The 12,876-nt window shown below is 39.4% G+C and overlaps 1 pseudogene; it reads right to left on the bottom strand.

The window, feature by feature from the left end:
* Window positions 1-3,439: 3,439 nt before the first annotated feature.
* On the bottom strand, window positions 3,440-3,718 carry LOC114902321 (annotated as a pseudogene).
* Window positions 3,719-12,876: the final 9,158 nt, after the last annotated feature.

Below are 12,876 nucleotides of genomic sequence, written 5' to 3'. Positions count from 1 at the left end.
AGGAAGACTATTCTCAAAAAACAAATTAACAAGTGTTGGGTAGGATGTGGAGAAATTGGAAGCCTTGTACACTGTTGGTGGGAATGTAAGTGTTGCAGCACTATAGAGCTACCATATAATCCAGAAAGCCCACTTCTGGGTGTATATCCAAAGGAAGGGAAATCACTATCTCAAAGTGGTGTTTGCACTCCCATGTTTATCACAGCATTATTCACAGTAGCCAAGGTATGGAAACAACCTAAGTGTCTGTTGATGGATGAATAGATAAAGAAGGAAATCCTGTCATATGCAACAACATGCGTAAGCCTGGAGAAGATTATGCTAAATGAAATGATCCAGTCACTGAAGGACAGATACTGCATGATTCCACTTATATAAGGCATCAAAAATAGTCAAACTAATAGAAGTAGACATTAGAATGGCGGTTGCTAGGGGCTAGGGGATGGGGAGTGGAGAGGGTGAGTGGGGATTTGTTCAATAGGTATAAGTTTTTAGTTATTCAAGATGAATAAGTTCTAGAGATCTACAGTACAACATAGTACCTCTAGTTAACAATACTGTGTTGTGCACTTTTTAAAAATTAGGAGAATAGATCTCATGTTAAGAGCTCTTACCACAAAAGAAAGAAAGTGGGGCAAGAAGAAACTTTTGGAGGTGATGGGTATGTTTATTACTTTTGACTGTTGTGTTGGTTTCATGGGTATGCACATGTCCAAGCTCATCAAATTATGGACATTAGATATGTGCAGTCTTGTATATAAGTTATATTTCAATAAACCTGTTTTTAAGATCTTTGGGAATACTTTTAAGAACTCTGGATTTTATTCTAAAAGCATGGAGAAACTAAAGTTTTTAAGAAGGGTTGTGACTTTTGCGTTTTTCACCATTTAGGACAAATTAAGTCTGTTGTATTAAATACAGAGGGAGATGATATTAACTTGGACTAAAGCCATAGTTCTCAACTGGAGGCATTACTGCTTCCCAGTGAACATTCGGTAATGCCTGGAGACATTTCTAATTGTCACAACTCTGGGGGGAAGGACGAAGGGCCGTCATTGACATCTAGTTGGTAGAAGCCAGGGATGCTGCTAAACATCCTACAATGCACAGGACAATCTACCATAACAAAGAATTATCTGATCGAACATGTCAATGGTGTGAAGGTTGAGAAACCATGGAGTTGATTGAAAGTAATGGAAATCAAGAGAAGTGGCATATTAGAAAGATATTTAGGAAGTAAAATCAATAGGATTTAGTGATTAGACAGCATGATCAAATGTAAGAATCAAAAAAGCTTGACCCTTAGGTTTCTGGCTTGAGCAAGTAGTTGGTGGTTGGTGATACCACGAACTGATTTAGGGGACAATTTTGGAAGAATAGATTTTATATGGAGTAGAGTGGGAAAGATGAAGAATACCATGTGTAACATTTCGCCTCTGAGGTGCCTCCAAGACATTTTGCCTCTGAGGTGCCTCCAAGACAGTCAAAGGACTTTTCTGGTATACGTGTGTATGAGCATTTCTGAGACTCAGGAGAAGCACAGGATGGAGTTAAACATTTCGGAGCTGTTATGAGGAATAAATTAGATACATCAAATGAAGAGCTTAGTACAGTGCCTGGCACATTATAACCAACCATTAAATGTTATTATTACTGACAGTATTGGAGTGATTAAATTGAAGCCAAAAGGGTGAATAAGATTGCTTCAGGAGGGGAAGTAAAATGAAAGAGAAGAGGATGGAGCCCTAAGAAATACTCAAAAAAAGGAGCAGGCAGAGGAGGAGCTAGGAACTGATTATGCAAATAGAGATGAGACGTGGGAGGCAAACCAGGAGCATGTGTGTCCCATGAAACAAAGGGAAGAGATGGTGTCTAGAGGAGCTAATGGTCAACCATACCAAACGCTTCTCTGAGTTCAAGTAGATTGAGAATTAATCTTTTTTCAAATACATTTGAAAATTAGGTCTTTGGTGTTCTTGGAAAATGCTGGTTTGGTAAAGCACCGGGGAGAGATTGGAGTGGGTTGGGGAGTTAAGAGGAGAAGAAATTGTAACTTTTCAGCAACTCTTTTGAAAAGCCTCTTTCTTCTCCAAGAAGAAAGCACAGAGAGGAAGAAACAAAAGAGTTCTCAATAGAAATATTTGACGAGAAGAAAAGCTTAGCTTGGTTGTCATTGCCATATACTGAATAGCTGCTCTCTTTTGGTCACTCACCTTGGCATTTCATACTTTTGAAAAGAAACATGAAGGAGCAATGATACAAATGAGGTTATCTGTGTATGGAAGGGCATGGACAGAGCAAATGCTGTAATTTTTCATTGCTCCAGAACCAAAAGCTAATGACTCAGATTCACCTCTCTGCCTTGAACGTACTTTGGCTGAAGGTTAATCACATTAATTCCTGTGAGTCAACATCTGCCATGTCCTGGAAAAATCTTGTCAACCATTCCAATATTTAGAGCCCCATATGACGATTTTCAAAATTTCCTGAACCATCAGAATCCTGCCAACTTCAAACGTTTCTTGGGTTAACTCATTTCTACCCAATAAATACTTGGCTGCTGAGAATCTAGAAACTATTGCCTTTGAAAATCAGGGATTTTAAATTGAGGCATATGGAAGACTGCAGAAGGAAAGAGGAGAGCCAGAGTATGACCACAAAGAAGACCAGAGAAAATGGATATCAGAATTGTGAATGGATGCTTTTGCCAACCAGACAATCACATCAAGTCTAAAATAAAGGGAGACCTCAGTTCTTTCTCCCCATTTTTCTCTCAAACTACCTTTTTGCCTAAAAAATATCAGGACTTAAATGTGGTCAGCTCATCTCTAGGCTAAAACGTAAAAACCAGTGGGTGTTTTGAGTTCACATTTCAACCCATCACAATACTAATTACTATAATGATGACCCAGACCAGTGCTTATCAAACTGTAATGTGCATACAAATTCCCTGGGGATCTTATTAAAATGCAGATTCTGATTCAGTAGATTTGGAAGGGGGACCAAGATTCTGTAGTTTTATATATATTGGGTCCTCCTTGCTGCGCCCGGGCTTTCTCTAGTTGCAGCAAGCATGGGCTACTCTTTGCGGTGCACAGGCTTCTCATTGCCGTGGCTTCTCTTGTTGTGGAGCACGGGCTCTAGGTGTGCAGGCTTCAGTAGTTGTGGCACTCAGGCTCAGTAGTTGTGGCTCTCGAGCTCTACAGCACAGGCTCAGTAGTTGTGGCGCACAGGCTTAGTTGCTCCGCGGCATGTGGGATCTTCCTGGACCAGGGCTCAAATCCACGTCCCTTGCTTTGGCAGGCAGATTCTTAACCACTGCGCCACCAGGGAAGTCCCACATTCTGTATTTGGGGGGGGGGCACCCAAATCTCTTATTGGGGTGCAGTTGGTGGGAGGGGGACTCTCACTGCAGAGCCTGTTCATTGGCGCTGCTTCCTCAGTCCTGTGGCTTCATCACCTCCAGCAGCTCACGTGGGCTGGAGAAGGGCTGGATGTGCAGGGTCTCAAAGGCTTCATCTGCTCTGAAGCCTAGCCCCACAGTGGCTGGGGCCTGAGGCCATGCTGTCTGGCTGGTGAAGCCACACTCGCCCAATGTCTTTCTGTTGTCCAGAAGCTGGTCGTCCTTGTACAGCCGCTGCTCCACCAGCGGCCACTTGAGGATGCCCTGGACAATGCGCTTCAGCTCGAACACGGTGCTCGATTCCTTGGCGTCCATGAAGATGGTGGTCTTGTGGCGCCGGATCGTGAAGAACACGTCTATTGCAGCGGCTGCCTCTCCCCCTTGACGCACCCGTGCGGCCGCACTCCGCCCTGTTCCCGGCAGCCCACCCCCAGAATCTATATTTTTAACAGCTAATTCTATTGCCTTTGAAATCAAGGGCCACACGTTGCATTAACAGGTTCAAAGTAAAATTACTTCTAATGATCCATCTCATTATTTCTTAATCTATGTAAAATTTTGTGATTCAGAATCTAGTACACAATTTCAGTCCATCAGAATCATCATAAAAGTAAGTTTTTCATAGGGTATTGATCAGCTAATGTCCAAACAACCCTGAAAATTATTCAGAGCTTCCAATTACCTATGTCTTAATTATTAAAATTTTGCTGGGATGGGTCATTATGATATCTACAAAATTTTATATTTGACTCTCCTTTTAATTTGTCTCAGATGCAAATTTTAACTTTTTAAATTGTAAAATAAAATTTGAGGTGTTAACTTAGGGTCTGTTCATGTTACTAGAAAATTAACATTTTTTGATTACAGAGTGACATAAGTGACATGAAAGAAATCTGAAAGTAATCAGTGATATGACCCTGTAACCAAGATAGGATATATATAGATAAGCCAGAGTGAAGGCACTTAAATATCTGATACACTGCTTTTAGACAAAATTTCTGGTACCAGTGGCATTAATAGTAAACAAAGAGCAAAATCCTTGTTCAAAATACCTAACATGTAGCAGAGAGGCTAGTATATACTAAATTCTCTATACCAGTGTGTTGAACTTAGCTGAATTGGAAGGCTCTGCTCTATTAACCAAATGTCTTTGCCAGAAAAGGCCAATGAGAGAAAAAATACTAGCATAGTAGAAAGAGCTTTTTAATATGAGGGATGTATTCCCCAAAGCCTCTTTCCCTGTAGATTATTGCAGCCACCTTCACTCTCCGTTGTCTTTTTGTCATTTTGCTATACCCAATAAATGCTAACCTCAGATAAACACAATCGTCTGTCTTCTCAGTGCCTGCGTTCAAGTAGCTGAGATCCTCTGGAGCAAATCACATCACCAGGTTGATTGATAGCACTTTCAGTTTGTAATTCCAAGTCTCAACTGAGCTCTCTATATCCCTTATGATCTTATCATATTATTCCAGTTTCTGGAGAGACTCTTTCCTCCCTTCATACTCCTTCGATGACGGACTCCTCCAATATCTCCTTCACCATCAGTGGATGACCTTAGTTAAATGTGGCTTGTAGTTAAGACTGTGGGCTCTAAAAGTAAGCTGTCTGGCTTTGTATTCAGGTTCCAGCAATTTACTTAAATGCAGCCTTAGGGATACATTTTTTTTTTAACAGTTCTGTGCCTCAGTTCCTTATTGGTAAAAAGAGACAATAATATTTCCTGCCTCATAAGGTTATTGTAAGTAGTAAATGAGTCACTATATGTAAATCTTTTAAAATAATGCCTGCTGTCAATAAACCATCAATAAAAGTTTAGTATTATCCTAATTCTTTTTTCACAGGAAAAGTAGAAGCCAACAGATAGAAATTCCCTTAACTACCCAACCCCATAACAACAAATCCATCTGCATCCTCATGACCTCATCTGAACCTAATTTCCTCCAAAAGGCCTTACTTCCTAATACCATCACACTGGGGTTAGGGTTTTAATATGTGAACTTGGGGCAAACACAAACAGTCTGTGACATCAACCTATGACTAACTGGTTCCCACCCAAGATCCTCTAGGTAAGGTTACAAATAATTTCTGTATCCCTAAATTTGGTGGTCACTTTACTCAAGCTCTTCTCTGAGTTCAACATTGACTACCTTTTTCTTTGACTTCTATAACATCACGCTGCCCTGGTTTTCTTATCTTCTTACCTCCTTAACTATCTACTCCATAACTCATGCCAGAAATGTCACAATATCCAGTCATCATCAAGTCTGATGATTCTACAACCTTAATATGTTTAAGTGCATCCCTTTTCATGACTACTGATTCCATCATAGACAAAATGATATTCTTCTGCCTAACCATCTGAAATCTCATTTTTATTTTTCACACAGCATCCAGTGATCATCTTAAAACCTTATCATATAGCTCTCCTTCTGAATAGTCGCTTTTCATTATTTTTAGGTTGAAAGTTACATTTTTACATTTATATTAACTTTACTATATAAAATTCAAATAGGGCTTCCCTGGTGGCGCAGTGGTTGAGAGTCCGCCTGCCGATGCAGGGGACACGGGTTCGTGCCCCGGTCCGGGAGGATCCCACATGGCGCGGAGCGGCTGGGCCCGTGGGCCATGGCCGCTGGGCCTGCGTGTCTGGAGCCTGTGCTCCGCAATGGGAGAGGCCACAACAGTGAGACGCCCGCGTACCGCAAAAAAGGAAGGGAAAGGAAAAAAAAAAATTCAAATATACTTCAAAGTAGGGAGAGTACTATAATGAATCCTCATATATCCATCATCCATCCCTAATTATTGTTATAATTTTATCATTTTTTCTTCATTTACTTTCTATTTGCTCAATTATTTTTTATTGTGGTAAAATATACACAACATAAATTTTACCATTTTAACCATTTTCAAGCATATCCTTCTATAGTATTAAGTACACATTGTTGTCCAATCATCATCACCATCCATCTCCTGAAGATTACATTTTTGTGACATGACACGTATGATAGGCATGAACTGTCCTCCACCCTGGGTCACTATAGGCAAGTCAGTCTGGCACTTACACACTTCCTTGAATATGGCAAACTTACTCAAAACCTTCCCACCTGATTTTTCCTCTGTTTAAAATTATCCTCCTCTACTCACTGTTGAAGATTCAGCTTAAACATTAGTTCTTTCCCTAATAATGCATAGTAGGCAAGGTCTCCAGCTACATGTTCTTGCTATGCCTCCTACTTCCATGCATAGAGAGGAAGTGCATCATAGGGCAAACTCTAGAGCCAGATCGCCTGGGTTTGAATTTTGGCTCTGGGTGACCCTGGGCAAATCACTGTATCTCTTTGTGTCTCAATTTCTATCTGTCAAATGGGGATAAATGTTTCTAGGTTATTTTGAGAATTATTTAAATATTTAGAATATGGCCAGGAAGTTAGTATTATATAAGTACTAGCAATTACTACTCTTCTTCAAAGTACTTATGGATTTTGTGAAAGCTTTGTTAAATGTCTGTCTGCCTCCGTGGGTACCACTGCATTTGCAGAGCCCACATGGTGCCTGTCATGTCCGTGCTCAATCGTCATTGGTTGAAAAATTGAACGAAGCCGTCAGGTCCACTTCTTGAATAATACCAGCTCGGAATAGTATTGTGAAGATCAAATTAAAGAATTCACGAAAATTTTCTTTCTAAGCTTTGAATCCCAGCGCACTTCAAAATATTGTTATTGGGAAGATCAGGCATAAACAAACAAAAGTAAAGTGCATTTGAGTTGATGAGGAAGCACATATTAAATTGCCATAATACATAATATGTATTCTTGTATCCCAAAATTAATTGCTTGAAATGCTGGTTTAAGGAAAAATAGGAAAATTTTACTTAGATTAATAAATTTGGGAAATGTTTCAAATAATTGTCCCCTTTTGTAGTTTCACAACATGGAGCATTAAAAATGAAATTATTCAACTTTTTAACTCAGAATTTCATCAACTTATTTTTCTGGCCACAAAACATTTTTTTGCAGATTATCTATTAATTAGCCATAGGAAGTAAGCTTCATAGAATCTAGCTTGGGGTAGAAGTGATATGATTTTAGCAAGAGCAAGATCATTGTATACCCAAATGGTCTGAGAATGTTTCAGGTACAAGTTGGAATGTGAGCTGAGCAATAGAAAGAATAGAATTTGGATAGGCCAAGAGAAAGGAAAAAAGCATTCTACATATAGATGACAAAATGTTAGCCACAGAAATGAGATTAATTTGGTAAACATATGGCCAAACTTAATATCAAATCTCATGGTCTGTCTAATTTTTTTTAGGATGTTCAGTAAGAACTATAAAATTTTTAAAAAATTTGATAGAGAAGCTGAGGATTGAACTAGCCCTTAAAGAGGGATGGGTCGGGGTAAGTGGTGTTGAGAAGAGAAATAAACGTAAAGTTTTCTGAAAGGGAGCAGAAAAAATGGACAGACAGATTTGCATTTATTGAGAGTCCCCCATGAGTTCTTTTCTGTATATTTTATCATTAAATCTCCCAACAGCAATTCTCAAAAGCAGTCATCACTATCTCCCTTTTACAAATCAGTAATCTGAGGCTCAGAGAGCTTATGTGATATGTCCAATAACACACAGCAGAGTTTCAATCATAGTCTAAAATATATGTTCTATTATACCACACTGTCTTCTAAATACAATGAAAAATTAAACATGTCCATGCTTTTCTATCCTTTGATGCCAACCACCACTATCATCTCATTACACACTCAATAATGTCTTTCATACACACATACCTCCCCCTCCCTTGCCGCATCTCCACACAGACACACAGAAGATGTGCTCTTCATTTTTCTGACTATAATTGTATTGTCCTGGAGGGCAGCCACAAACCACGTGTGGCTAGGGAGCACTTGAAATGTGGCTAGTCCAAATCGAGATATGCTGTGATGTAAAACACACATCAGATTTCAAAACCTTAGAACAAAAAGAAAGAAGGTAAAGTAGTTCATTAATAACTTTTATATTGATTATATGTTTAAAGAATAATATTTTGAATATATTGGATTAAATATACCATCGTTAAAGTTAATTTCACCTGTTTCTCTCTCCTTTTTCAAGCAACTAGTAGAAAATTTTTAATTACATAGGCAGGTTATATTTATGGCTCATATTATGTTTCTATTGTACAGTTTTGGTACATAATATAAACTTTTTTATGTCCTTTTACATACTGTACTTGAAATTCCCAAGATTTCTCCCACAATTAGGATTAATCCCTTAAAATGCAAGTCCTCTTAAATGTCTGACACATTAAGCCATTCTCTTTTTTGAATGAATTTATCAGGAATTAACCCAGTTATCTGGGAAGGCCCTGAATGAATGGGGCTGAGGCAGGGAAAAGGCTTTTTGATTCAGGTAGATTCCAGGTTAGGTACAGAAAGTGGGGGAAATGAGTGGGTGCTTGTTTTGGTGCTGCAGGAAAGTACATTGGTTGGCAGGTTGGCAGAGAGTGAGGGGCTCAAGGAAGTTGGAAAGAAACTGCAAAATAAAAGAATTGCCAACCTGACAGTGTACCCAAGACGGGTCCTAAATACTCATTTTCATGACTTCTCGTTTAAAGACGGGATTTTGTTCCATAAAAGTTATGATCTTAATGCCAAAGATAGACTCTGATCCTGTGACTCTGGTCCCATAACTCTGAGTAAGGCTTCAGCTCTGCAGTCTGGCCAGGGCTTTCTGGCAGCCCTCCGACTCATCAGGTACCATGGACTTCGGTGGGTGTTTGGCTTGAGGGAAAGGGGCAGCAGTCACCCTTGGCAAATAATTAGCAAGGCCCAGTGAAGCTGTTGGCTCAAAGTCTCCGGGTTTGGAAGAGGAAGAAGAATGACAGGCAGTGTACTCCTCCATCAGTTATTTTGAGGAAAATTGTCAGTATTCCTTGTTACAGGGACCTCCCTTTCTGTCAGTTCTCAATTAGTTGTTTCATTATACCTATAAATTTATTCCTGATATGTAAACAATTTCTTAGGATATATTACACCAGGTGCTTATCTGAGGCAATTTGAGTACTCTTCTGACTGAACTTGAGAAATTGAGCGTGTGCTGTATTTGCTGTTTTTAATTGTTTAAACATGTATAATAGCAAGTGGTGAAGAAAATGGCACTGTTTTAGATCCTTTTGTTTTATGTAATTTAGCATTTAGATACCACTGTGTGTAACTTCTCAAAGAGAAATTTAAAGGATAGAATGTGATTTTTAAAGAGGAGACTTATAATCTTATTGTTTGAGATGTTGTTATCACATAAATGACAATATGTTTTGTATGTTGTAAAAATGAAATGAATTTAACTGTGTTAAGTGATGAGGAAATACTGGGATAAAGATACCAGCCCCATGATTATTTACTGTGTCACATTGGCCCAATTACTTCATGAAGTTTGTTTCTCTTCTATAACATGACGATAGTTAAATCTCCCTCCTAGGGTTAGGGTGAAGGAAAAAAAAATGGATGGACTATAAGTTACAATACACACCACCACCCAGAACAGAACAGATAACTTTCTCAGTGTTCTCCCTCCATTTTTAAAGTAGAGGGCATTACCTCCTTCACTCAAATATCAATTCAGAACATGCTAGAACAATTAGTCTTCTTGGTAAATTCCCAAGTCCATTGTTCCAGCCACAGAGCATTCTTCTCTGGAACACCCTGTTTGAAAGGCCACTCCATCCCTGTCCCTCATGAGCACTCCTTCTGCCTCTCTTGCTAGCAAAATAAGAAAACGGCAATATTTTCTATCCCAGATGAGCTATCACCTCTTCTCTTCCAACATTTGCCTCTCTATCTTTATATAGCAACCCTTCCTCAAGAAAACAGTCTTTATTTTGCACTTGAGCCATTAACTAGAGAGCCTTTCCGAGACTGTGATATGATGGCAGAACCAGAGGCAGGACTTGGAGGTCTCAGTCTCCAAGACAGTCACATTTTTCTCTCCTGGAAAGTTACAAGACCACTGATTTCAGTTCATTAATCAAGAAGAGCTTTCAAATAAGGAGAACCTTACAAAAATGGATCCAGCAGCCTCAGGAGGTAATAAGTTTCCCATCGTTGGAGGTGCTCCAACACATGCTAGAAGACAACTTGTTTATTCACTGGGTAAATATTTAATGAGTTCCCACTTTGTGTCTGTGATGAGGTAACAGGGTAGAAAGTGAATAACATGACAAGGTCCCTCAGTCAAAGTGCTTCTGATCTAGTAGAGGAAACAAATACAAAATCTAATAATGTTATATCACTAATACCTAGTGAAGACATCCCATAGAAAAGAATATCCAAGAGAGATGTAAAAGCAAAATGAAGGTTAAAAGGGCAGAAAAAAACACGTTTGGACAAAGAAACAGCATAAGAAAAGACTATAGTGAAGAAAAAATATGGCTCCAGCAAAAAAAACCCTCAAAATATGAAGAGGATAAAAGAGGTATGGGAGGAGAGGAACTTGGAAAGATAAATGGGAATTCAGACAAGGAAATTTGAAAAGCCATATGCACATGTGAGTTTAGATGTGAAGCCAGGATGGACTGGCAGTTGGGGCAGATTGAGTGCTTGGGAGTCTAGCCCCAGCCCTGAACTCTGAGGGGTAGAATGGAAACCTACTTGGCTCCTGTCTTTACATCTCCAGTCCAGGAGAGTGCTCTCTCTGGCAGAGGGATGTTGGCATCTCTGACCTAAATATATGATGGGAAAGAGAAGGTTGTTCTGAAATTCCTGACTTTTGCTTCTTCCATTATCATTTCTCTTGAAAACCCAAAGGAAATTTTCCAAGCAGCCTTTACAGAGCCCATAGAAAAATGAGTGCCCCCTCAACCAGAGATCTATTTAGTGATTATCAGTGAGAAAGGAATTCCTCTCCAAAAAAATCTGTTGGCACCCTGAAGATAAATTTACACCACTAGCAAAAGAAAACAAGAACATATATGAAAGATATTCCAGAGGAAAAAAGGCTTGTATTACTAACATTTCCAGGAACAGGTTAATTCCTTCCCCCACCCCAACCCCTACCTGCCTAGTCACAAAGACATAAAAAATTTCTAGTAGAATGACTCAATCTTTTTTTCTCTAAATAACTTCTCATTAGCATAATAACAGTTAACATTAGTTGAGCATTTACTATGTGCCAGATACACATTAAATGTTTTATATGCATTGCTTTACTCAGTCCCCACATGACTGAGAGGTAGGTAAGTATCATCATTATTTCCATTTTATAGATAGGTAAACTGAGGCTAAGCAAGGCTGAGTGACTCAGTCACCACCGCAGAGCTAGTAGTGATGGAGCCAGGGATTCAGGCTCAGAATCTCAACCACTACACAAGGGTTTCAAGACACTACCTGCATCAGCAGTATCTGGAGTGCTTGTTTAAGATGCAGATTCTTCATGCCCATTCCAGGCCTGTGGAGTCAGAATTTCTAGGAGTGGGGTCCAGAAATCACATTTCAATCAGGTACCCAAGGTGATTCTTATGAACATTGAAGTTTGAGAAACACTCCGCTCTCTCTATTATTGAAAATGACACTAATAGATTAAAGGAACTGTTCCAGACCTCTAGGGGAAAAAAAAAGATCAAGGTAGGAACATTAGCTTGTGTTATCTGTCAGTTGAGTATGCTTGTTCAGAGCAGCAAAATTATCGAATTGGTAGAGGCGAAGTCTAGATCCTACTTGCCTCAGTGCTACAGCTCTAGTTAAAGCTGGCCGCTCCCCACAGTTGGCATCCCATGGTACCCCTGGTCTTGTACCTGAAGCAGCCTTTCCTGACTGACATGATTGACAGCACAGTGAGGAAGTGCAAGGAGCAACACCCATAGGGCCTGGACTCCCTTCTCTGTCCTTGACTAACCACATAAAAATAGATCAGTCATTTAAATTTCCTGGGCCTCAGTTTTGTTATTTGTGGAATGGGGATGATAATGCTCAGGAAAGCAGCTTTAGGGCAAAGAGTAGATTAAACTTCATCTGATGCTGTGTGTGAAATTCATCTAGCCTAAATCCTGATGAGGCCTAAGAGGTATTCGTATTCAATAAATGGTGATGGTGGTTTTATAAATAGCCCAGCACCCTGGCTATTCCTTCTATTTTCTGCCCAATTTCAGGGTAACAGGCAAAGAGCCTTGGTTTTTAGTTGAACAAATGTGGGTTCAAGTACTGACTCTGTCAATCACTAGATATGAGGTCTTGGGCAAGGTCCTTAAGCTCTCTAACTTTTCTCATTTATGACACAGGGACAAATACCTACTTCTTAGAATTCTTTTAAGAATTAAAAGAAGTAAAGTATGAAAAGTTCCAGGTACATGGTAGACACTCAACATCTGTTGTTTTCTCTCTCATTTTAAAACCAAATTACCTTTGTTTCTCAACAACCTCAGAAAGCAGTTTTGTTATCATTGTAGCACTGTGTATTTTATTGAATTCTAATTCCTTTCAAG

Source organism: Monodon monoceros, unplaced genomic scaffold, assembly GCF_005190385.1.
Source record: "Monodon monoceros isolate NGI ecotype Baffin Bay Population unplaced genomic scaffold, NGI_Narwhal_1 Super_Scaffold_20, whole genome shotgun sequence".
Taxonomy (NCBI): domain Eukaryota; kingdom Metazoa; phylum Chordata; class Mammalia; order Artiodactyla; family Monodontidae; genus Monodon; species Monodon monoceros.
Note: the sequence above shows the minus strand (reverse complement) of the source record. Positions and strands in the feature narration are given on the sequence as shown.